Raw genomic sequence first — 24,243 nt, 5'->3', positions numbered from 1 at the left:
CCATGGAAGTTTAATTCCATCTGTTCAGCGTGGATGGGCAGAAGAGGAGGAAGAGGATGAGGAGATTAAGAGTCATCCTCCGGATGACGATAGCAAAGTCTTGCAGGTTGAGACTCTGGCACACATGGCTGACTTTATGTTAGGCTGCCTTTCCCGTGACTCACGCGTTTTACGCGTTTTGGACAACAACGATTACTGGTTGTTCACCCTTCTTGACCCCCGCTACAAAGAGAACTTCTCATCTCTCATTCCTGTGGTGGAGAGGATGAGCAAAATGGTGCAATACCAGAAGGTCCTTGTGGAAAAATTGCTCCAAAAATTTCCAGCTGACAACGCTGGCAGCAGAGTACGTAGTTCCTTGGGCAACCGAGGAGCGGAGACGAGGGGAACACACAGCAGTTCCAACAGAGGCAAGGCAACACTCTCCAAGGCCTGGGACAGTTTCATGACACCCCGCCAGCACCCTCACCCTGATGCGCGGCCTAATGTCACAAGGAGAGAAAAGTTTTGGAAGATGGTGAAGGAGTACGTAGCAGACCGTGTCAGCATCCTCAATGATCCCTCTGTGCCTTACAACTACTGGGTGTCCAAGCTGGACACATAGCACGAACTGGCGCTCTATGCCTTGGAGGTGCTGGCCTGCCCTGCCACCAGCGTTTTGTCAGAGTGGGTATTTAGTGCTGCTGGGGGCATAATTACTGACAAGTGCATCCACCTGTCAACTGAAAATGCAGACAGGTTGACTCTTATAAAAAAATGAACAAGGCCTGGATTGCCCCTGACTTCTCTACTCCACCAGAGGAAAGTGGCTGAACATAAAGGCACTTTAAATGTGTTTTTTATAATGTACTGAAAACACTTTATTCCCATGCACCCCTTCCACCACAAAAAAGGGTATTTGGTTCAATCTTCCTTTTCTCGTCCTCCTCCTCTTCCATCATATCAACATGCTTATTAGAAAATAGTATATGTGAAAGAAATGTGACTTTTAAAATTACCTTTATTTATAATCAAGCGGGTATAGGTATGTTTTTACCAACTGTAGTGTACTACAATTACCAGGATTTCTGAGTAGGGGAGTAGTGGCCCCCAAAGAAAAATACATTCATGGTGACGGGATAGACACTCAGGTTCAGGCGGAGGGATATAAGTCTAGCCCAAAAAGGGGGGCAGGGCAGAGAAACTTACCCTAGAGGACCTAAAGACTGCTAAGCCCAGGGCGACTCCCTGATGGTGGAGGTTCCCTGTCCCCGAACCTAATGCTATCCGGTCCCTAATAAACCCTAATCAGGGAAAAAGATAACAACAATAGTAAGGTAGTGAGTGGATGGTTATCCTAAGAGGTGGACATCACCACCACTCTCTAGACCAAAACAAAAAGCCCCGACGCGTTTCGCCTAACATTCGTCAGGCTCATCAGGGGGTAAATGAATCAGGATAGACACACAAAATAAGATGCAATTGTGGTACTTAGCTTTGCAGCCAGATGTCAAACCAAAGTTGTTTTTTTGTAGGTCACCAAAGGAAACAAGAGATGGGGGAAACTCTATCCCGCTACTGATGCAAGCGGGAGTATGGTGGATTTCCCACAAAGAACGCCAGGTTGTTAGGGCCCAAACCCCCTGATGGTGGGAACCTCCACCATCAGGGGGTCGCCCTGGGCTTAGCAGTCTTTAGGGCCTCTAGGGTAAGTTTCTCTGCCCTGCCCCCCTTTTTGGGCTAGACTTATATCCCTCCGCCTGAACCTGAGTGTCTATCCCGTCACCATGAATGTATTTTTCTTTGGGGGCCACTACTCCCCTACTCAGAAATCCTGGTAATTGTAGTACACTACTGTTGGTATAAACATACCTATACCCGCTTGATAAATAAAGGTAATTTTAAAAGTCACATTTCTTTCACATATGCTATTTACTTCTAAAACTGTTGTGACAAAGTATCTTCGTAAAAAACTTTAATGTTGGTAGTAATTCTTTCAACATGCTTATTAGTCTGCCTTCGCTTCTAATGTTGTAGAGGGTCAGCTCACCTGCAGGCCATCACTATAATGTTTTAGAGGGTCAGCTTACCTGCAGGCCTCACGTACAATCTTTTAGAGGGTCAGCTCACCTGCAGGCTCTCGCATGTAATGTTTTAGAGAGTTAGCTCACCAGCAGGCCCTCAACTACAATCTTTTAGAGGGTCAGCTCACCTGCAGGCCCTCACATATAATGCTTTAGAGGGTCAGCTCACCAGCAGGCCCTCGCATGTAATGTTTTAGAGGGTCAGCTCACCAGCAGGCCCTCACCCATAATTTTTTCAATGGTCAGCTCAGCAACAGGCACTCGCCCATAATTTTTTCGATGCTCAGATCAGCAGCAGGCCATTGCTCCTAATGTTTTGGAGGGTCACCAGCAGGCCATCAATCATAATTTTTCAAGGGTGTATGATGCCCTCCTTTATGTGTAATAAAGGGTGCATTGGAGTGCCGGTTCCTTGTAATTTTTGGAAGCCCTTTCACTTAGTGCATAGGCTTTATGAGTGCCCGAGGTGTTCGACCCGAGCGCCCGAACACCCGAGCACTTTGGTGCTCGATCAACACTAGATTACACCCACATACAGGACAAGAGAAGAAGTGGTACTGTGCAGTGTCCATATATACAGAATAAGAGCAGATACTGAGAATTACACCCAGTATACAGGACAAGAGAAGTTTCACTGTGCAGATTCCATATATACAGAATAAGAGCACATACTGCGAGTTACACCCACAATACAGGACAAGAGAAATAGTACTGTGCAGTGTCAGTACAGGTACATATAAAGTAAAATGGGTATTCCAGTAACCTGTATATAATGTAATGTAATCCTTCTGTAATGAAAAGTTCTACAAGAAAACTTGTCTAATAAATTGGTATTCATTTCCTTAAGATTGTCACGAATTCTGCTTGCTTTTAGTGAATGCAAATATTCTTATTTACATCTATTATGCCTTCAACAGTTTCTGTTAAGGCTAGTTTCATATTACCTCTAAAATCTTTCAGCTGAGAAACAGCCTGCCAGATTTCATTATATCAGACACAGCCAGAAACGGCTGCAGAACCGCCAGCCCCTTTGACAATAATGGGGCCCGGTGGCGATCCGGCCAGTTTATGGCATTAGTGCTGGGATTCAGCCGGACAAAAAACAGTGCTTGCAGCAGTTTTTATCTGTCTGAATCCTGGCAGTAATGGCAGAAACAGGCCAGATCCCTGCCGAGTCCCATTAGTCAATGGGCTCCGGTAGGGAAAGGTAGTATCTGGGTAAGTCTACATTCACATGACCGTAAAGTCTGCAGCATGGGCACGGATGGCTCACATTCGTGTAAATGTAGCCTTAGGCCTTATTCACACGTCAGCGTTTTCATCAGTGATTTCCATCAGTTACTGTGAGCCAAAACCAGGATTGGAGCCTCCACAGACATAAGGTATAAGGGAAAGATATGCACCTGTGCTGTATTTAGAAACGCTCCTGGTTTTGGCTCACAATCACCAATAGAAATCACTGACCGAACACTGACGTGTGAATAAGGCCTTAGCCTGAAGATTTTAGCACTAGTTTGAAACTAGCCTTAGTATACATTTAATGTACTTTTATTCATGCTGTTGTAGCTCTATCTATTGTCCATTTGGGAGAACAGTTTCCAGCTAGTCAGCATTTAATTCTTTGTAAGTCCCATGAAAACCTCTGTATCTATCACCTATGACCCTGGTGACAACAGCAAGTTAGGTCATAGCAGTCATCTTTACCAAGATCAACTGAAGGACAAAGCAGCATTTCCAATTGTCCCCACCCAGACTTAATGTGGCATCACTGTTATGTTAAAGAGGACCTTTCACTATAATAAAAAATGTAAACTAAGTATACAGACATGGAGAGCGGCGCCCGGGGATCTCACTGCACTTACTATTATCCCTGGGCGCCGATCCGTTCTCCCGGTATAGGCTCCGGTATCTTCATATGTTCGGCTCAACTGGGTGGAGCCTGCCGGCGTCTCCTTCTCCCAGGCTGTAGCGCTGGCCAATCGCAGCGCTCAGCTCATAGCCTGAGAGGGTTTTTTTTCTCTCAGGCTATGAGCTGAGCGCTGCGATTGGCCAGCGCTACAGCCTGGGAGAAGGAGACGCCGGCAGGCTCCACCCAGTTGAGCCGAACATATGAAGATACTGGAGTCTATACCGGGAGAACGTAGCGGCGCCCAGGGATAATAGTAAGTGCAGGGAGATCCCTGGGCGCCGCTCTCCATGTCTGTATACTTAGTTTACATTTTTTATTCTAGTGAAAGGTCCTCTTTAAAGGTTATTAGTTAGCATTGCAGGATGTATATCCATATGCAATACTGTATAGAACCTGTATTTCTTGCACATGTTTACTGGTGAAACTTCAAAAATTAGAATATTGTGCAAAAGTTCATTTATTCCAGTAATGCAATGTAAAAGGTGAAACTAATATATGAGATAGACTGATTACATGCAAAGCAAGATATTTCAAGCCTTTATTTGTTATAATTTGGATGATAATGGCCAGTGGCGGATTTTAATAGGGACGTTCGGGCCGGCAGCCCCGGGCCCAGCACCGCTGGGGGGCCCAATGGCGACCCGAATGCCCACATACTACGGCGGGACACAGGAGCGCATAGCTCCCTGTCCCGTTGCCGATCACCGCCATAGGCTTCAGGCCGCACATAGGCCTGAGGCCTATGCGGTAGTGAAGTCCCGGCACAGGCGTGCGTGATGACGTCATCGCGCGCCTGTGCCGGGACGCAGCACTGCCTCATCCCGCCTTCCTCTGCGAGCCTGGCCCTGGACATAGCCTAGGTGAGTATTTAGCTTTCTTTTTTTTTTTTTCTTTTTTTTTTATTTCATGTGCCTACTTTGGGGGACATGTGGGGGGTGGGGGACAAACAGTAGGACATATTAGGAGACATCGAGTACATGGGGAGGGGGAGAATGTGGGGGCTGTGGGGCCAAATTATTATGGGAGGGAATACTATGTGGGGACAAATTACAAATTACTATGTGGGGGCAGTGTGGGGGAAACTATTGTGTGGGGACAGTGTGGGGGAAATTGCTATGTAGGGACAGTGTGGGGTAATTGCTATGTGGGGACAGTGTGGGGTAATTGCTATGTGGGGTCATTGCTATGTGGGGAAATTGCTATGTGGGGACAGTGTGGGGTAATTGCTATGTGGGGACAGTGTGGGGTAATTGCTATGTGGGGACAGTGTGGGGTAATTGCTATGTGGGGACAGTGTGGGGTAATTGCTATGTGGGGACAGTGTGGGGAAATTGCTATGTGGGGACAGTGTGGGGTAATTGCTATGTGGGGACAGTGTGGAGTAATTGCTATGTGGGGACAGTGTGGGGTAATTGCTATGTGGGGACAGTGTGGGGTAATTGCTATGTGGGGACAGTGTGGGGTAATTTCTATGTGGGGAAATTGCTATGTGGGGACAAATTAGTATGTGGGGAAAACTATTGTGTGGGGACAGTGTGGGGAAATTGCTATGTGGGGGCAGTGTGGGGGAAATTGCTATGTGGGGGCAGTGTGGGGGAAAATTGCTATGTGGGGGCAGTGTGGGGGAAATTACTATGTGGGGACAGTGTGGGGGAAATTACTATGTGGGGACAGTGTGGGGACAGTGTGGGGAAATTGCTATGTGGGGACAGTGTGGGGAAATTGCTATGTGGGGAAATAACTATGTGGGGACAGTGTGGGGGAAATTACTATGTAGGGGCAGTGTGGGGCAAATTACTATGTAGGGGAAATTACTGTGTGGGGGCAAATTACTATGGGGGGGATTACTATATGGGGCAGTGTGGTGGAAATTACTATATGGGGGTGTTGCTATTGGGGAGGCACTGTAGGGGCAATTCTATTATTTTTGGGGACACTATACAGGGATTATTGCCTGGAGCACAATAGAGGGTGGTATTATTACTGGGGGTCTCTAGGGGACATTATAGCTGCTGTGGACACGATAGGAACATTTGGGGTAATTTATCAAACTGATGTAAAGTAGAACTGGCTTAGTTGCCCATAGCAGCCAATCAGATTCCACCTTTCATATTTGACAGCTCTTTTGGAAATCCAGTTCTACTTTACACCAGTTTGATAAATGACTCTAATAATGTCACTAGGTCACAATTTTTTCAGCAGTATAGTACCTTGGACATTGGGGGCACAACGGGCACAGTATTGGGAGTGGCAGCAGGATGACACTGTGGGGACACCAGAATGAGGAGGTTGATGGAAAAATTTAGAAATTTAACGTGTCTGTGTTACAAACTGTAGAGACGAGATGCGGCTGAAAGAATTTGCCATGGTGGTCTGGGTCAAATGGAGGAGAAGAGGAAAGAGAAGATCTACATGACAGGAGATGTCACTGGATGTAAGAGGTATGTGGTGCTGTATTCTCCTCCATGTCTTTTTTATTATAATTATATGTATTTTAAATTTTGCGACCAAATTTTTCAGTTTAGGACCCAATTTGGGGTATTTTTTTTAGTCTGAAGATGTCATATGGCCTAGGAAGAGACTGTGGCGCTCATGAAGCACCGCAGCCTCTTCATACAAAAAAAAAAAAAACTAAACTAAAATAGAGGGAGGGGCCCAAGTTGGGTAGACAGCCCCAGGCCTATCATGCACTTAATCCGCCCCTGATTATGGTTTACAGCTTATAAAATCCCCAAAGTCACAATCTCAGAAAATTTGAATATTGTGAAAAGGTTCAATATTCTAGGCTCAAAGTGTCACACTGTATTCAGCTAATTAATCCATAAAACCTGCAAAGGGTTCCTGAGCCTTTAAATTGTCTCTCAGTCTGGTTCAGTAGGAATCACAATCATGGGAAAGACTGCTGACCTGACAGTCTTGCAGAAAACCATCATTGACACCCTCCATAAGGAGGGAAAGCCTCAAAAGGTAATTACAAAGGAAGTTGGATGTTCCTAAAGTGCTGTATCAAAGCACATTAATAGAAAGTTATGTGGAAGGGACAAGTGTGGAAGAAAAAGGTGCACAAGCTACAGGGATGACCACAGCCTGGAGAGGATTGTCAGGAAAAGGCCATTCAAAAGTGTTGGGGACTTTCATAAGGAGTGGACTGGAGTTAGTGCATCAAGAGCCATCACACACAGATGGATCCTGGACATGGGCTTCAAATGTTGTATTCCTCTTGTCAAGCCTCTACTGAACAACAAACAATGTCAGAAGCGTCTTACCTGGGCTAAAGAAAAAAAATAAAGGTCTGTTGCTCAGTGGTCCAAAGTCCTCTTTTCTGATGAGAGCAACTTTTGCATCTCATTTGGAAACCAAGGACCCAGAGTCTGGAGGAAGAATGGAGATGCAAGATGCTTGAAGTCCAGTGTGAAGTTTCCACAGTCTGTGTTGATTTGGGGAGCCATGTCATCTGCTGGTGTTGGTCCACTGTGCTTTATTAAGTCCAGAGTCAACGCAGCCGTCTACCAGGAGATTTTGGAGCACTTCGTGCTTCCTACCGCAGACGAGCTTTATGGAGATGGTGACTAGGGTTGAGCGAACCCGAACTGTAAAGTTAGAGTTCGTACCGAACTTTAGTTTTTTTTTGTACCCAATCTTTTTGTACCCAATCAACAAGCGTTTAACTAGTGTGCACTTAGATGCCATCACAACCATGCCTACTAATGGCATGGCTGTGATTGGCCAGTGCAGCATCTGACCCAGCCTCTATATAAGCTGGAGTCATGTGGCGCCACACATCACATCAGCTCTTACTAGTGTAGGGAGAGAATGCTGCAGCTGTGAGGGAGAGATTAGGAAACAATTCTGGTGTTCTTGGTGTTAAATCTGCAAACTACAGTGATTATTTTTGTGGGTGCTATGCTACATTTTTGTACCCCTGAGCCGAGTTCCACAGAGAAATAAGCTTTAATCAGTCTGTTTGTTAGGTGGGCATCGGCGACCATTTTTGCAAGTGCAGTTCACTTGCAACTGCATGTGTGCCAGGGACATTACTTTAATCCTGTTCTGGTAGCTCAGTGGGCGATATCTAGGCATTTTTTAAGGACACCTGCACTGCATATGTCCCAGTGGAAGGGAAAATAATATAGGTAATCTGTCTGTGACTTCAGGGCCCCAGGGGATGACATATTCAATTTTTTTTCTGTGAAGTACCCCTGTGCTGAATATCTGACAGGGAAATCTATTCATTAAATCCATCTGTTAGATTCCAGGGGGACAAATTCCTTTTTTTTTATCAGTCAAGTATCCCTGCGGCCTGCAGTGCATACCTGCCAATGGAAATAATTCAATTACATTAGTCTGTCACATATTTGTGTGACCTAAAGCAATTTTTTCTCTTTCTGACATCGGCACTGCATATCTGACATTTAAACAGTTAAATACTGCTGTTACATTGTTGGTTGAAAAAAAAACACCCTTTTTGTGCTAGACAGTACATTTGCGGCCTGCGCTGCTTTTCTGACAGTCCAATAAAACCGTTAATCAGGAAAAGTAGAAATATCCAGCTCGAAGATGATGAAAAATCTTAACTTTAATGCGGTATAAAAACGTCGACATACAGGACAAGTTCAGTAACGCGTTTCAGACCATAAACAAATAGCGGTCCTTCCTCATGACACATTGAACTTCTGAGAAAACCGCACCTTATGGGCTGTTCACACAGCTGACCATGCAATCAATCGATCACATGATCGTGGAAAACAGCACATATGGCGCAATCCATCATCTGACCAGCTTGAATATAACAAACATAAGATATAAAATAAAAACATCCTAAACAGGTGTACAATCAATGAACATATATTAAAAACAATGGCAGAAAAAATGTATATATGCTTATACACAGGAGTGTATAAATATACACCTGAGCAAATAATACCTCCCCTAATAATGTAGAATTAAATCATGTCTTTTATTAAGACCTAGAGGTTGTCTCGAACCAAGCTGGAAAATCCAGTAAGCCTCCCGATTTAAAAGTTTTCTCCTATGACCCCCCCCCTCTAGTTGGAAGATAGACCCTTTCAATCCCCTGTGCCACTAAATTAGAGGTATCGCCACCATGCAAAACCGCAAAATGTGTACTGACAGATTTTTAAAATGTGCAACGTCAGAAATGTGTTTTCGTATTCTGGTTTTAATTTCGTTTGTAGTGCAGCCCACATATTGTAATTTACAAAGTTCGCAAGTTATCAAATATACCGCGAATTTCGTATTACAGTTCAAATATGACTGTATGGCATATTCCTTGTTATTAGCGGTAGATTTGAAATTCCTTGCTGTTCTAGTGTATTCACAACAGATGCACTTAACATGGCCACATTTATAGCCTATTTTGTTTTTAAATAGAAATGTGTAGAAGGGCACTCAACACATGGAATCACATCGAAATATTCGAATTTGAATATATTGCGATTTATTGAACATAATCTAAAATAGACAACTAGAGTAGTAAAAACAGCAAAAGTAAAACACACAATAGGAAGCGTATCATATAGGTATAAAATGGCAATCAAAACGAGCAATATAGACGTGTTAAAAAATATAATATAACGGGAGGAGGGAGTTCCAATTAAAATGTCCAGTACCACAAAAAATGCAGGTCAACGCTGCATCCAGATTAGGATAGAAAAACCTTCTTTCAAATAAGTTTAGACAACCCTAAGAAAAAACAAGAAGAAACTTCTCGTATAATCCTTCCTTTCAATACACAATATAAAATAATTGAACAGATAATATACAAACACTGGCATTATATCAAAGAAGATAAAACCATAGTATCTCTAATATCAAAATCACCACAAATAGTATACACAAGAGCTTCAAATTTGGGAATAAAAATAGCCCCCTCTATTAAAAATCCTAAATTAAATGAGGGATCCATATACAAATGGTTATATATGAAGGGCTTCCACAGATGTGGAAGATGTATCAGTTGTAGGAACACATCATTCCCTAAAAAAACAATTAAAATAGCTTCAACACAAAATTCTTATTCATTTGAGATAAATAAGTTTCTTACATGTAGTACCTGCAATGTGATATATATAATCCAGTGTCCATGTGCTAAGCAGTATATTGGAAGGACCAAAAGAGCTTTAAAGACTAGAATAGCAGGACATATTACAAATATCAAGAATGGATACGAGAAACATTCATTATCTAGACATTTTAAAATGATACACAATAAAGATCCGAAGGGCCTAACATTTGCAGCATTGGAACAGATTGACCGACATTGGAGGGGCGGTGACCATGGTGCTAGGATGTCAAGGGCAGAATCTAGACGTATATTTGAATTTGGAAGTCTGTTGCCCAATGGACTAAATACAGATCTCGAAATTTTTGCCTTCCTTTGAATTGTGGGTGGGTGCCCCACATTGATGGGATATCCCCGTGTGTTTTTTATGACGCAGGGGTTCTGCCTCGATGGAGGGCCCCCACCCATTGACCATGTGCAATCTGAGTCAACACAGGGGAAGTCAACTATTAGTCGAAGATTTCAATATATTTTATGGCTCCACATGTCTTTAGATTTCGTGCATTTTATATTTTTTTATAATTCATTTTTTTATAATTAATTTTTATGTAATTTTAATCACAAATTTTATTGTATTTAGTGAAAGCAATGTTTACAATAGAAAGTGACCTATCAGTTATGATGTTTGGGTCGATTGGGAGTCATATTGTCACGGCGGACGTGCACAGTTAAACAGATAACACACCAACCAGGCTCTGGACGAGAGACGGGGGAAGGGTCACCTCCTAATTTATCCCTGACCTCTTTCCCTACAATGCTCAGCCCACAGACCAAATCTTGATGGTAGATTTGCTGTGTCCACCAGCCTATGCTAACAGAACCCTGAACTCCCTGAGATGGTGAAGTGGGGAGAAAGGAGCTGCCAGCTCGCACAGAACCTGGATGGGATAGATGACATAAACAACCAAACAAGAAAATACACTTATCTGCTGAGAGCAGGAACAAACAGCCAACCTTCCTTCCAAGACCACAATGAAGAGTATAATCCGCTCAGAGCACCTTAGCTGGAGACTATTTAAACTAATGACTCCACCCAGTGCACCTGATGCGAGGCGGATCCAGCACAGCATCAAAACAAATACTAGACTCGTGCTGCAATCCTGGCTGACCTCCGCACATCGTCAGAGTGGGGCATGACACATATACCCAAAAACGCATTGAACACCAAAAACGCATTAAAAGCGCAACCTCATTCATAAGCGTTTTTGAATTGGAATCCAGTCCATTTTTTGTGAGGAACCAAGGAAGGAGGGATATAAAGGCAGCAAACACCCTATGCAAGCATTACCACTAAGGAAGGAGTAGCGTAACACTCCGAAATGCGTTTGGTGCTCGATCTATTGACTTGCATAGTGGGGACATAACCATAATCCACATTTACTGTACTTTGCTTATTGGAAGAAGAAAAAAGATTAAAGAGCACGGATTTCAATTACCCGAAAGACACAACATTTCAATCCTGGCTGACCTCCGCACATCGTCAGAGTGGGGCATGACAGTACCCCCCTTTCTACGGGTGACCTCCGGACACCCTGGACCAACCTTATCCGGATGGGACCTATGAAAGGCCCTCACCAGACGGCTGGCGTTGACATCTGACGCCGGAACCCACATCCTCTCCTCAGGACCGTATCCCCTCCAGTGAACCAGGTACTGGAGGGAACCCCGCAGAACTCTTGAGTCAAGAATCCTGGAGATCTCAAACTCCAAGTTTCCCTCGACCAGAACAGGAGGAGGAGGCAATGGCGATGGTACCACCGGTTTAACATATTTTTTTAGTACAGACTTGTGGAAGACATCGTGGATCCTCCAAGTCTGCGGCAGATCAGGTCGAAATGCCACAGGATTGATCACAGCAGAAATCTTATATGGACCAACAAATCTTGGACCCAGTTTCCAAGATGGCATTCTCAACTTGATATTCCTAGTGGACAACCACACCAAATCACCCACACACAGGTCCGGACCAGTCACACGTCTCCTGTCAGCCATTCGTTTATACCTCTCACCCATCCTCTCCAAATTCCCTTGAATCCCCCGCCAGATAGAGGATAAGGCAGAAGAGAATCTCTCCTCCTCTGGCATCCCGGAGGAACCAGACCCAGAAAAGGTACCAAACTGAGGATGGAAACCGTATGCGCCAAAAAATGGCGACTTACCTGTGGACTCCTGCCTACGGTTATTCAATGCAAATTCTGCTAAGGGCAAGAATGAGGACCAGTCCTCCTGATTCTCAGCCACAAAGCACCTCAAGTAGGTCTCCAGGTTTTGATTAGTACGCTCCGTCTGACCATTCGACTGTGGATGAAAAGCCGACGAGAAAGAAAGTTGAATGCCAAGTCGAGAGCAGAACGCCCTCCAAAACCTGGAGACAAACTGCGTGCCCCTATCAGAGACAATATCCGAAGGAATACCGTGCAATTTAACAATATTATCCACAAAAATCTGCGCAAGAGTCTTAGCGTTAGGCAGACTTGTTAGTGGTATAAAGTGAGCCATTTTACTGAAACGATCGACTACCACCAAGATCACTGTTCTCCCGGAGGAACTCAGTAGGTCCGTAATAAAGTCCATGGACAAATGTGTCCAAGGACGAGATGGAATAGACAATGGAAGAAGTCAACCAGGCGGTCGAGTATGAGCAACCTTAGACCGAGCGCAGGTTTCACAAGCTGCACGTAATTCTCAATACTCTTACGCAAACCTGGCCACCAGAACCTCCGGGACACCAGATCACAGGTGAACTTCCCACCAGGATGTCCAGCGAGAACAGTATCGTGATGTTCCTTGAACACCTTGTATCGTAGGCCCTCAGGAACAAACAACCTCCCTGGGGGACACGAACCAGGAGCCCCCTCCTGAGCTCCCAACACCTCCATCTCCAATTCAGGGTACAGAGCGGAGACCACCACTCCATCCGCCAAAATCGGCGCTGGATCTTCTGAATCACCTCCCCCAGGGAAGCTGCGAGACAAGGCATCTGCCTTGACGTTCTTGACCCCTGGGCGAAAGGTAACCACGAAATTGAACCTGGTAAAAAACAATGACCATCTGGCCTGTCTAGGGTTCAGACGCTTGGCAGATTGCAGGTAAGCCAAATTCTTATGGTCTGTATACACAGTAACGGGGTGAGAAGCCCCCTCTAACCAGTGACGCCATTCTTCAAAGGCCAACTTGATCGCCAACAACTCCCTATCTCCAACATCATAATTCCTCTCAGCGACCGAGAGCTTCCTAGAGAAGAAGGCACACGGGACCCACTTGCCAGGAGAAGGACCCTGCGAAAGCACCGCCCCAACCCCCACCTCTGATGCATCAACCTCGACCACGAATGGCTGAGATACATCCGGCTGCACCAGAATGGGAGCAGACGCAAAACGCTCCTTATGTTCTGTCCCCACATGAAGGTGAATGAAGGTGTAACTGATAATGACTTTGTGACTGTCCTACCTTCGTATCCAAGCAGTAGAGCAGACCGGACCGGCAGATGCTCAGGTTAGATGGATCCAGACGTAGACATGAGGATGCAATCAAACGTGGGTTTATTTGATCCAGAGCAGTGACATACAGTGATGAAATACAGTAGATGCTGTCATGTGGATGTCTTTTCTGAGGCTAACTGCTGAGGCTACTGCTGGTCAAAAACTGATGCCTTCACAAGCCAAGGTGTGTGTCTCCAGTCACAAAGGAATGCAGCACTGAAAAAGGCTACAGGAAGTGACCAGGCCAAGGCTGCTAAAACCACGCCCAGAGATAAAACTTTATAGACAACGAACGAGGCGTGCAGCATACAAATTCCGGCCAGCAGATGGCAGCAGAGAACAATAGACTTAAACAACATAGGTAAAACAAGAAATAATACAGTGCAGAAATTCAATATGAAAGGAACAGCACACCTTAATAGCCGAAAAGGCCTGCAATGCCTCATCCGACCAGACAGAGACATCAGCGCCCTTCTTGGTCATATCAGTAAGAGGTTTGACTAGCGTGGAATAATTCAAAATAAATTTTCTATAATAATTCGTAAACCCCAAAAATCGCATCAAAGCTTTCTGATTCTCCGGTCGGTCCCACTCCAGAACCGCCCGGACCTTTTCGGGGTCCATACGAAAACCAGAATCAGAAAGCATGTATCCCAAAAATGGAAGCTCTTGCACCGCAAACAAACATTTCTCCAATTTGGCGTATAACTTATTCTCCCGCAGGATCGTCAAAACCTGTCTCACATGATCCTGATGGGTCTTCAGATGAGGAGAATAAATTAAAATGTCATCAAGGTAGACTACTACGAACCTCCCCACCAAATGATGAAAAATATAATTGACGAATCGCTGAAATACCGCTGGCGCATTCGTCAACCCAAAAGGCATTACCAGGTTCTCAAAATGACCCTCGTGCGTATTGAAGGCCGTTTTCCACTCATCCCCCTCCTTGATCCTGATCAGATTGTATGCTCCTCTCAAATCCAACTTGGAGAACACCTTGGCTCCAACAATCTGATCAAAAAGATCAGAGATCAAAGGCAGGGGATATGGATCCCGGACTGTAATACGATTCAGCTCCCGGAAATCCAAACACGGTCTCAGTGATCCATCTTTCTTCTTCACGAAGAATATACCTACAGCCACTGGAGACTTAGATGGTCTAATATGACCCTTTGCCAAACTCTCGGCGACATACTTTCGCATGACCTCTCTCTCGGGTTGAGAGAGGTTGTAGAGCCGAGATTTAGGAAACTTAGCCCCCGGAATGAGATTCACAGGACAATCATAGTCACGATGAGGGGGCAATTCCTGAGCCCCACCCTCCGCAAACACGTCCGAAAAATCTGAGAGATACTGAGGCAAGGCCGTAACGGACACTTCAGAAATAGATGTGACAAGACAATTATCCGAACAAAACTTGCTCCAACCAATGATTTGTCTCACCTGCCAGTCTATAGTTGGGTTATGTTTAGACAACCATGGCAACCCCAAAACTATTGGAGCTGGCAAATCCTTCATGACGAAACAGGAAATAATCTCAGTATGTGAATCACCCACCCTTAAATGAATATCATGAACAATGTGAGTAAGGCTCCCTTGAGAAAGAGGGGAAGAATCAATGGCAAAAACACGAATCTCGTTCTCTAACGTGCAAATACTTAGTCCCAAACCCTGAAGAAACAGAAAGTCAATTAAATTTACCCCAGCACCTCAATCAAGAAAAACATCAACAAACACATTTCGAGACTCTAGCGCCACCATAGCTGAAAGGAGAAAACGGGAACTGCAGGGAACTTGCACACCAGTCTGCTCCACCACACCATTCATACCACCAAGTGTGAGGGAGGTTTTTTTTTCTTTTTCTTTTTTCTTTATCACTCTCCCCTGTGGTTCAACATACGGACAAGAAAAAACAAAATGATCCCTCTTTCCACAAAAGAAACATAAATTGTGCGCTTTACGAAAGTCTCTACTATCCGAATGGAAAGATATCTGACCTAACTGCATGGGTTCCTCTCCTAGGCCAGAATAACAAGCAATATCTCCCTGGGCAGCTGGTGGAACAGAACTACACGCGGGAGGAATCCCCTGCACAGAGGGACCCTTACCCCTCTCTCTGATACGTCTATCCAAACGTATCGCCAAAGACATTGCATTTTCCAAAGTATCAGGGTATTCATGAAAAGCCAGAGCATCCTTCAACCTTTCAGATAACCCCTGACAAAACTGGCTACGTAACGCGGGGTCGTTCCACCCCGACTCAGTAGCCCACCTCCTAAACTCTGTGCAGTAAACCTCAGCAGTATGTTTACCCTGTAGTAAGTTACGTAATTTTGACTCTGCCATTGAAACTCGATCTGGGTCATCGTAAATCAATCCCAGGGCTTTAAAAAATTCCTCCACCGACCGGAGAGCCAGAGAATCGGGCGGCAGGGAAAAAGCCCAGGATTGCGCGTCCCCTTTCAGCAAAGACATGACGATACCCACCCTCTGATCCTCATTACCTGATGAAAATGGGCACAAACGAAAGTACAACTTACATGATTCCTTGAAACGGAAAAAATCATCAGTACCCCCTGCAAATTTCTCCGGAAGAGCGACTTTAGGCTCCCCAACAATTTGACCTGTACCTGAAGCCAACACCCTCTAACACTGTGTGACCGTACTACGTAGATCCGCAACCTCCAGGGACAAACCCTGCATGCGGTCAACCAGTGCTTCAATTGACGCCATCCCATAAACACTGAGAAATGGCGGTCACAGTATGGCGGATTATAATGTCACGGCGGACGTGCACAGTTAAACAGATAACACACCAACCAGGCTCTGGACGAGAGACGGGGGAAGGGTCACCTCCTAATTTATCCCTGACCTCTTTCCCTACAATGCTCAGCCCACAGACCAAATCTTGATGGTAGATTTGCTGTGTCCACCAGCCTATGCTAACAGAACCCTGAACTCCCTGAGATGGTGAAGTGGGGAGAAAGGAGCTGCCAGCTCGCACAGAACCTGGATGGGATAGATGACAAACAACCAAACAAGAAAATACACTTATCTGCTGAGAGCAGGAACAAACAGCCAACCTTCCTTCCAAGACCACAATGAAGAGTATAATCCGCTCAGAGCACCTTAGCTGGAGACTATTTAAACTAATGACTCCACCCAGTGCACCTGATGCGAGGCGGATCCAGCACAGCATCAAAACAAATACTAGACTCGTGCTGCAATCCTGGCTGACCTCCGCACATCGTCAGAGTGGGGCAGGACACATATACCCAAAAACGCATTGAACACCAAAAACGCATTAAAAGCGCAACCTCATTCATAAGCGTTTTTGAATTGGAATCCAGTCCATTTTTTGTAAGGAACCAAGGAAGGAGGGATATAAAGGCAGCAAACACCCTATGCAAGCATTACCACTAAGGAAGGAGTAGCGTAACACTCCGAAATGCGTTTGGTGCTCGATCTATTGACTTGCATAGTGGGGACATAACCATAATCCACATTTACTGTACTTTGCTTATTGGAAGAAGAAAAAAGATTAAAGAGCACGGATTTCAATTACCCGAAAGACACAACATTTGGAGAGGAACGCCCATAGGATCGAGGAAGAGGCAAGCATTCAATCTTGCTGCACCCGAAAAGAATCCATCGAATGAGCGCCATAGTGCCTGGGTTACTCATCGAATCCGTGTCCGAAGGCAACGACACGTGGGACGCTGAAAGTTAAGTCCGCTACACGTGGGACGCCGTACACAAAATTTCCATACCCTACAGCGGATAATTTGACCACAGCGCTTACCAGCAGAAGGCCTCGAATAAGCTCCTAAGTATAAAGCTAAGTAAAGATTCCTACAGTTTATTTGTCGAATATTGCTGTTGTGCCGATTTTAATACCATTCGATTATGTGGGACGCCACTAAATGGTTGTAATACAGACGGCCTAAGACTATACGATTATACATTAGGAAAATATCGAAAGTCCCCACAATTGCAGATTTAGGACCCTAATCTGGATGCAGCGTTGAACTGCGTTTTTTGTGGTACTAGACATTTTAATTGGAACTCCCTCCTCCCGTTATATTATATTTTTTAACAGGTCTATATTGCTCGTTTTGATTGCCATTTCATGCCTATATGATACGCTTCATATTGTGTGTTTTACTGTTGCTGTTTTTACTACTCTAGTTGTCTATTTTAGATTATGTTCAATAAATCACAATATATTCAAATTCCCATATTTCGATGTGATGCTCTGTTCTGAAAATAAACTAGGGCTCAAAAGGTTCCCCAATGTTGGAGCCCTTCTGGACGCACATTTCACCCCTTCCGTTACAATGTCCATCCATTGGTTGTCAGACGACAACAATGGAATATATTTCTTAATAATCTTACATATACGATTGTATTCCAAACTATATTTTGTCACAAAAGGGGTGAAACTGCGCCTATGTTTAGGTACAGCACCTGCCTGGGGCTGTGACCCTGTCTTTGGAAAAACCAGAGAGTCCCTGTTAATAGCTGACACTTTATTAACAAAAGATGCAATACGTTTATGTGAATAAGCCCTGCCAATCAATCTTTCTGTAATGTTCTTTGCTTCTTGTGTGAACAAATGTGTGTCAGAACAATTACGGCGGGGTCGAATTAGTTCACCCTTTAGAATATTTCGTATTGTATGTGGTGGATGGCACGAAGAGGCATGCAAAATCGTATTACCAGCCAATTCCTTTCTATAAGTAGTAGTAGTGACCCGGGAAGTGGTGGAGTCACCCTCTAAACACAAATTTTAAAAGCATATGCGTGAACTATGATATTGGAGACTAAAATAAATAGAATCCATGCATGAATTAATGGAACAGTGGTATGGACGCCACATCACCCGACCACACAAACAGCAGATCGTCAATGTAGCGACCATACCACTGCACCAGACCACCATAAGGGTGGGTGTCGATGAAGAGAAAACACCCCTCCCACCACGCCATAAAAATATTGGCTATGGAGGGAGAGAATCTTGCCCCCATCGACACCCCCACAATCTGTAAATAAAAAACTGAATCGAACATGAAAAAATTGTGCTGGAGAAGGAACTCCACCACTATGACCATATATTCTTGAAATTCATCCGAATAGTCACTATACCTATTAAGGAACCAGCGAAGTGATACCAAGGCTAAATCGTGTGGAATACTGGTATATAAAGAAGTGACATCTGCTGTGATCCAGGCATAGCCGGCCCCCCACTTAAAAGCCGAAAATGCCTGCAGCACAGACCCAGTATCCTTGAGAAAACCTGGTATATGCGGAATAAGAGGCTGTAATAGTGAATCGATCCACTCCGAAAGTCTCTCAGAGAAAGAACCGATCCCTGCCACTATGGGTCGTAAGGGGGGAGGGAATACCCCCTTATGTATTTTTGGGAGCGCAAGGAAAATCGGCACAACTGGATATTGTACATAGATATAATCATATTCTTTTTTGGTGAGAAAACCTTTTTCCAACCCCATAGTAAGAATGTTGACCATTTTTGACTGAAAAGGGAGGAGATGGCTGCCATGTAAGGGTCTATAAGTACTGTAATCACTCAGCATAATCAATACCTGAGATTTATAAACACCAATATCCAAAATGACAATCGCCCCTCCCTTATCAGCCTCCTTGATAACTATTTTTCATGTCTTTTAAATTCCGCAGAGCCTTCTGTTCATTGCACGATAAATTCCAATACCTACGATGCTGTGTACCATGTTCAACATCTCTAGTGGAATCATGCAGTGAACAGAGGTCCCTTTCCACTAGCTCTTGGTATCGGTCTAGGGCAAGAGACCTGGATTGCACCGGATAAAAATCCATTTAGAGACTTTAAATGAAGACAAGACATTTTAATGTTATTTTGGTCATCTTGCCTAGTCCGAGAATCCTGCAAAAAATTAACATGAACAAGTTCCTGAAAACTCATGCTAGATTGTTAGTATGAAAAAAACACCCTTTTTGTGCTAGATAGTACATTTGCGGCCTGTGCTGCATTTCTGACAGTCCAATAAAACCAGTCAATACTGCTGTTACATTGTTGGTTGACAAATTCACATTTTTTGTGACTGTGAAGTACCGGTAATTGTATTAAATTCGCCTGTCACATTGTTGTGTGACCTCAAGAATTTTTTTCTCTTTATGACACCAGCACAGCCTTACTGTCAGTGAACTTGATAGTTGACTATTGGCGGTTACATTGTCGCCTGACATAAACCATCTGTTAGTTTGGTGGGTGAATGCAAAGAATGAGGAGAGCCTCAAATAAGGGACGTGGCCCTGGTCGTGGTGCTGCTGGTGTTGGTGTAGCTCCTGTTGCAGGGAGAGGACGTGGTCGATCTGTGCCAGCTACACGCACAAGTGAAACACCTTCCTCGGGTGCGAGTAGGCGACAGAACCTTCAGCGTTATTTGGTAGGCCCGAATGCCGCTCTACAAATGGTGAGGCCAGAATAAGTACAGGCGATCGTAGATTGGGTGGCTGACAGTGCCTCCAGTTACTTCACATTGTCTCCCACCCAGTCCACTGCTGAAAGATCAGAGTTGGCACCTGCAGCCCATGGCCATCAGTCTTTCATCTCAACCCCTTGCAAATCAGCCAAGCAGTCTGAGCCCCAAGTCATGCAGCAGTCTCTTCTGCTTTTTGATGACTCTGTTAGCAGGGTTTCCCAGGGCCATCCACATAGCCCTGCCCCAGAAGTTGAAGAGATTGAGTGCACCGATGCACAACCACTTATGTTTCAGGATGAGTACATGGGAGGACCACCGCAGCACGTCTCGGATGATGACGAAACACAGATGCCAACTGCTGTGGCTATCGAAAGTGTGCAGACCGACAAGGAGGGCAGGGGTGAAGACTGGGTGAAAGATGATGTGGAGGACGGTGAGGTCCTCAACCCCACATGGAATCAAGGTCATGCTAGTTAGGCTACTTTCACACTAGCGTTCGGAGCGGATCCGTCTGATGTTTCATCAGACGGATCCGCTCCGATAATGCAGACGTTCGCATCCGTTCAGAACGGATCCATCTGCATTAAAACTTAGAAAATTTTCTAAGTATGAAAGTAGCCTGAGCGGATCCGTTCAGACTTTACATTGTAAGTCAATGGGGAACAGATCCGCTTGAAGATTGAGCCATATGGTGTCATCTTCAAGCGGATCCGTCCCCATTGACTTACATTGTAAGTCTGGACGGATCCGCTCGCCTCCGCACGGCCAGGCGGACACCCGAACGCTGCAAGCAGCGTTCAGGTGTCCGCTCACTGAGCGGAGCGGAGGCTGAGCGCTGGCAGGCGGATGCATTCTCAGTGGATCCGCCTCCACTGAGAATGCATTGGGGCCAGACGGATGCGTTCGGGGCCGCTCGTGAGCCCCTTCAAACGGAGCGCACGAGCGGACACCCGAACGCTAGTGTGAAAGTAGCCTAACCTGTGTAGTTTGGAGGAAGAGGCGGTGGTCACACAGAGCCACCAGCACATCAAAAGAGGGAGCAGGGTGCAAAAGCGGAGCGGCCGTCCCCTAGACAGTATGGCTGCTACTGTCTACCGCACCAAGGGACCGAGCACACCAAAGCCAGCACCAAAGAGTTCCCTGGCTTGGCAGTTCTTCAGACAATTTTCTGACGACAAGACACGAGTGGTTTGCACGCTGTGAAATCAGAGCCTGAAGCGAGGCATAAACGTTCTCAACCTGAGCACAACCTGCATGACCAGGCATTTAAGTGCAAAGCACGAGTTGCAGTGGAGTAGATACCTCAAAAACCAAGAATGGTCTCTGGCTCCTCCTGCTTCCTCTTCTGCTGCACTCTCGGCCTCTTCATCCCCCTCTGGAGTGACACTGGCACCTGTCACCCCGCAAACAGAGGATGTGCCAGCAACGCCACCACCTCGGTCACCAAGCATCTCCACAATGTCCCATGGAAGCGTTCAGCTGTCTATCTCCCAAACACTGGAGCGAAAGAGGAAGTGCAATGAGAAGGACACTTGGTCAGTGGGAGTGCTATGCAGTGGGTCAGTTTATATGTATATAAGTTTGTGACGCCAGTTGCAGCTTGCGCAGGTACTGTAGCAGGGCCCTTTAAGATGTTATAACTCACGTACCAGGTGAGGAATGCCAGAGGGGAATATTGTCTCTGTATAGCAGATATGGTAGTGTCAATGGTGTCTCCTACCTTGGTACGGCTGGACTCCTGTATCCTGGCTCACATGCAACAAAATTGAGTGTTGTTAATAGGAGTAATTGAGGAATGATGGAAATCCACACAGATAATAGGGTCCAACTTGTCTTTACTTGGTGTTATGCAGCTTTGATCCATACAAGTTACAGCTTTAGTCTAGGTTCCCAGCAGGTAGTGGCAATATGTGACAGGAATTTATATGTATTCTGCATCTGATCATTTGCCTTGAGAAACTGGCAGGTATCTATCTTCTGCTCTGTCTTTAGTCTGCTTAGTTTGGGCCTGACTAGCTGGTGAGGTAATTATCTTCTCTTTGTCTTAGGATCTTTACTTACAGGACTGCTCGCAGGGTACGGTGGTGGCTTCCTGGAGATCTGATAGTTCTGTGAAAGGCTGCTTTCTTGGTCTACCAGCTGAGATAAGGGACTCAGGCTGGGAAGGTTGATCTTGGGCCTCAGCCGAGGCTTGGATCCAAGGTTGGGATCCCTGTTTCTGGGAGCTCCTACTTGCACAGCCTACCCCAGCAGGGAGGTGGCTACACACTGCCTAGAACTTTCCTTCCTCCCCTTGAAGTAGGGTGTGGGAACATTCCACTTCTTTTCAGAAAGGGGGGAGCTAGCCTGGAATGGTCTATTCCAGCCTAGATCTATTAACTAACCATGGTCTGCTTACATATTGCTGCCACCTGCTGGTGTACATTGAGAATTACAGCAAATATACAATACAAGCCTGGAAAATACATATACAGGAAAATGCACACTTAAATCACACCTGATGACAATACATAAACACCTAACATGATGCAGCGGGGAGACAGAAGTTTAGTGACATACTTCAGGATGTTACAGAAGTACCCCCCTACCCACCCCCCATCCCTGGCCCTGAATGCCAGCATTTCCAAATTTCTGGCCTTTGAAATGCTGTCATTCCATCTGGTGGACAAAGACAGTTTTAAGAATCTGATGGCGGTGGCTCTCCCACAGTACCCAGCCGTCACTACTTTTCCAGGCGAGCCATCCCTTCCCTGCACAAACAAGTGGGGGACAAAATCAGGTGTGCACTGCGCAATGCCATCTGTGGCAAGGTCCACCTAACTACGGATACTTGGACCAGTAAGCACGGTCAGGGACGTTATAGCTCCCTAGCAGCACACTGGGTAAATGCTGTGGCGGCTGGGCCTGAGGCGGATAGCAGTTTGGCGCATGTCCTTCCACCACCGAGGATTGCAGGGCGTTTCTCTTTGCCTCCTGTTGCTTCCTCCTCCTACTCTGCTTCCTCATCCTCTACCGGCTCCTCATCCGATCCGCATAACACCTTCACCACCAACTTCAGCACAGCAAGGGGGAAACGACAGCAGGCAGTTTTGAAAACTTATCTGTTTGGGAGACAAACCCCACACCGCGCAGGAGCTGTGGACGGGCATGGAACAACAGACCGATGAGTGGTTGGTGCCAGTGAGCCTCAAGCCCGTCCTGGTGGTGTGCGATAATGGGCGAAATCTCGTAGCAGCTCTGGGCCTAGCCGATTTGACGCACATCCCTTGCCTGGCGCATGTGCTGAATTTAATTTAATAACTTGTCCCACATTTCCACCCGATCAGATTTCAGCCATTGACCTCCCTTGGATGTGGTATTCCTTTCTCAGGCTCCCTCTCAGGCATGGAACCCTGATTCCCTGTTACCGGGCCGTGATCACCATTGTAGGCGCATAAAAGAACATCGAAAGTTGATAGGGAAGATATCCAATTGGATCGTGACGTCACATGGACGTGCGATCAGGCAGAAGTTATCTAGAGTCAACAAAGCGGCAGCAGGGCCTGTCACGGATGAACCGTGAGGAACCGCAATCTATTCGGAAATAAAACGCAATCAATTGATTTTCTGATTGCTGCATTTGGGAATTGCTGAGGCCATTCTCAGGGGTCCAGCAGGTAACAGATTCTATTCCTGTGATTGCAGCTGTTTTCTTTAGCTACATCAAAGGGGCTTCCTATCTACAGAGATCTCCCAGTTAGGTGTGAAAACTATGACCTGAAAAGAGACCATTTGGTCTGTCACTGCCATGTAACACAGCATGATTGAGACATGTCGGCACCATGGTCCCAGATTGAAAATAAATGTGTCGTATGATTTTTGCCTTTTTTAGGAATGCCATATTTAGGATAGGTACGGAAATTATTTTGTTGGTCAGGATCCGCTGAGTATTCTAATATAAAAAATATGCCACTGGGATAAGCCACATCCAGGTTATTAAACTTCTCAGTAACCGAATCTTATATAATCCTCGTGTCTAGTGTCAATGAGATCGATATTTTCTGAGGATTGTAAATTTGTTATTATTATTTGTGTGCGGCAGACGTGCTCTGAAATATGAAAATTTAATATCTTTGGAACTTGAGTTTCCCGCCGAAATAAAAGCACACCCAAACCCCAGCCCAGGGACTGAGTCTGAGATCCCGCCCTAAAAGCTGGATCATTCATAAGGCAATGACTGAAA

This window comes from Bufo bufo, chromosome 6, assembly GCF_905171765.1.
Source record: "Bufo bufo chromosome 6, aBufBuf1.1, whole genome shotgun sequence".
NCBI classification, from domain to species: Eukaryota; Metazoa; Chordata; class Amphibia; order Anura; family Bufonidae; genus Bufo; species Bufo bufo.
The sequence above is the reverse complement of the archived record's forward strand: the minus strand, read 5'-3'. Positions refer to the sequence as shown.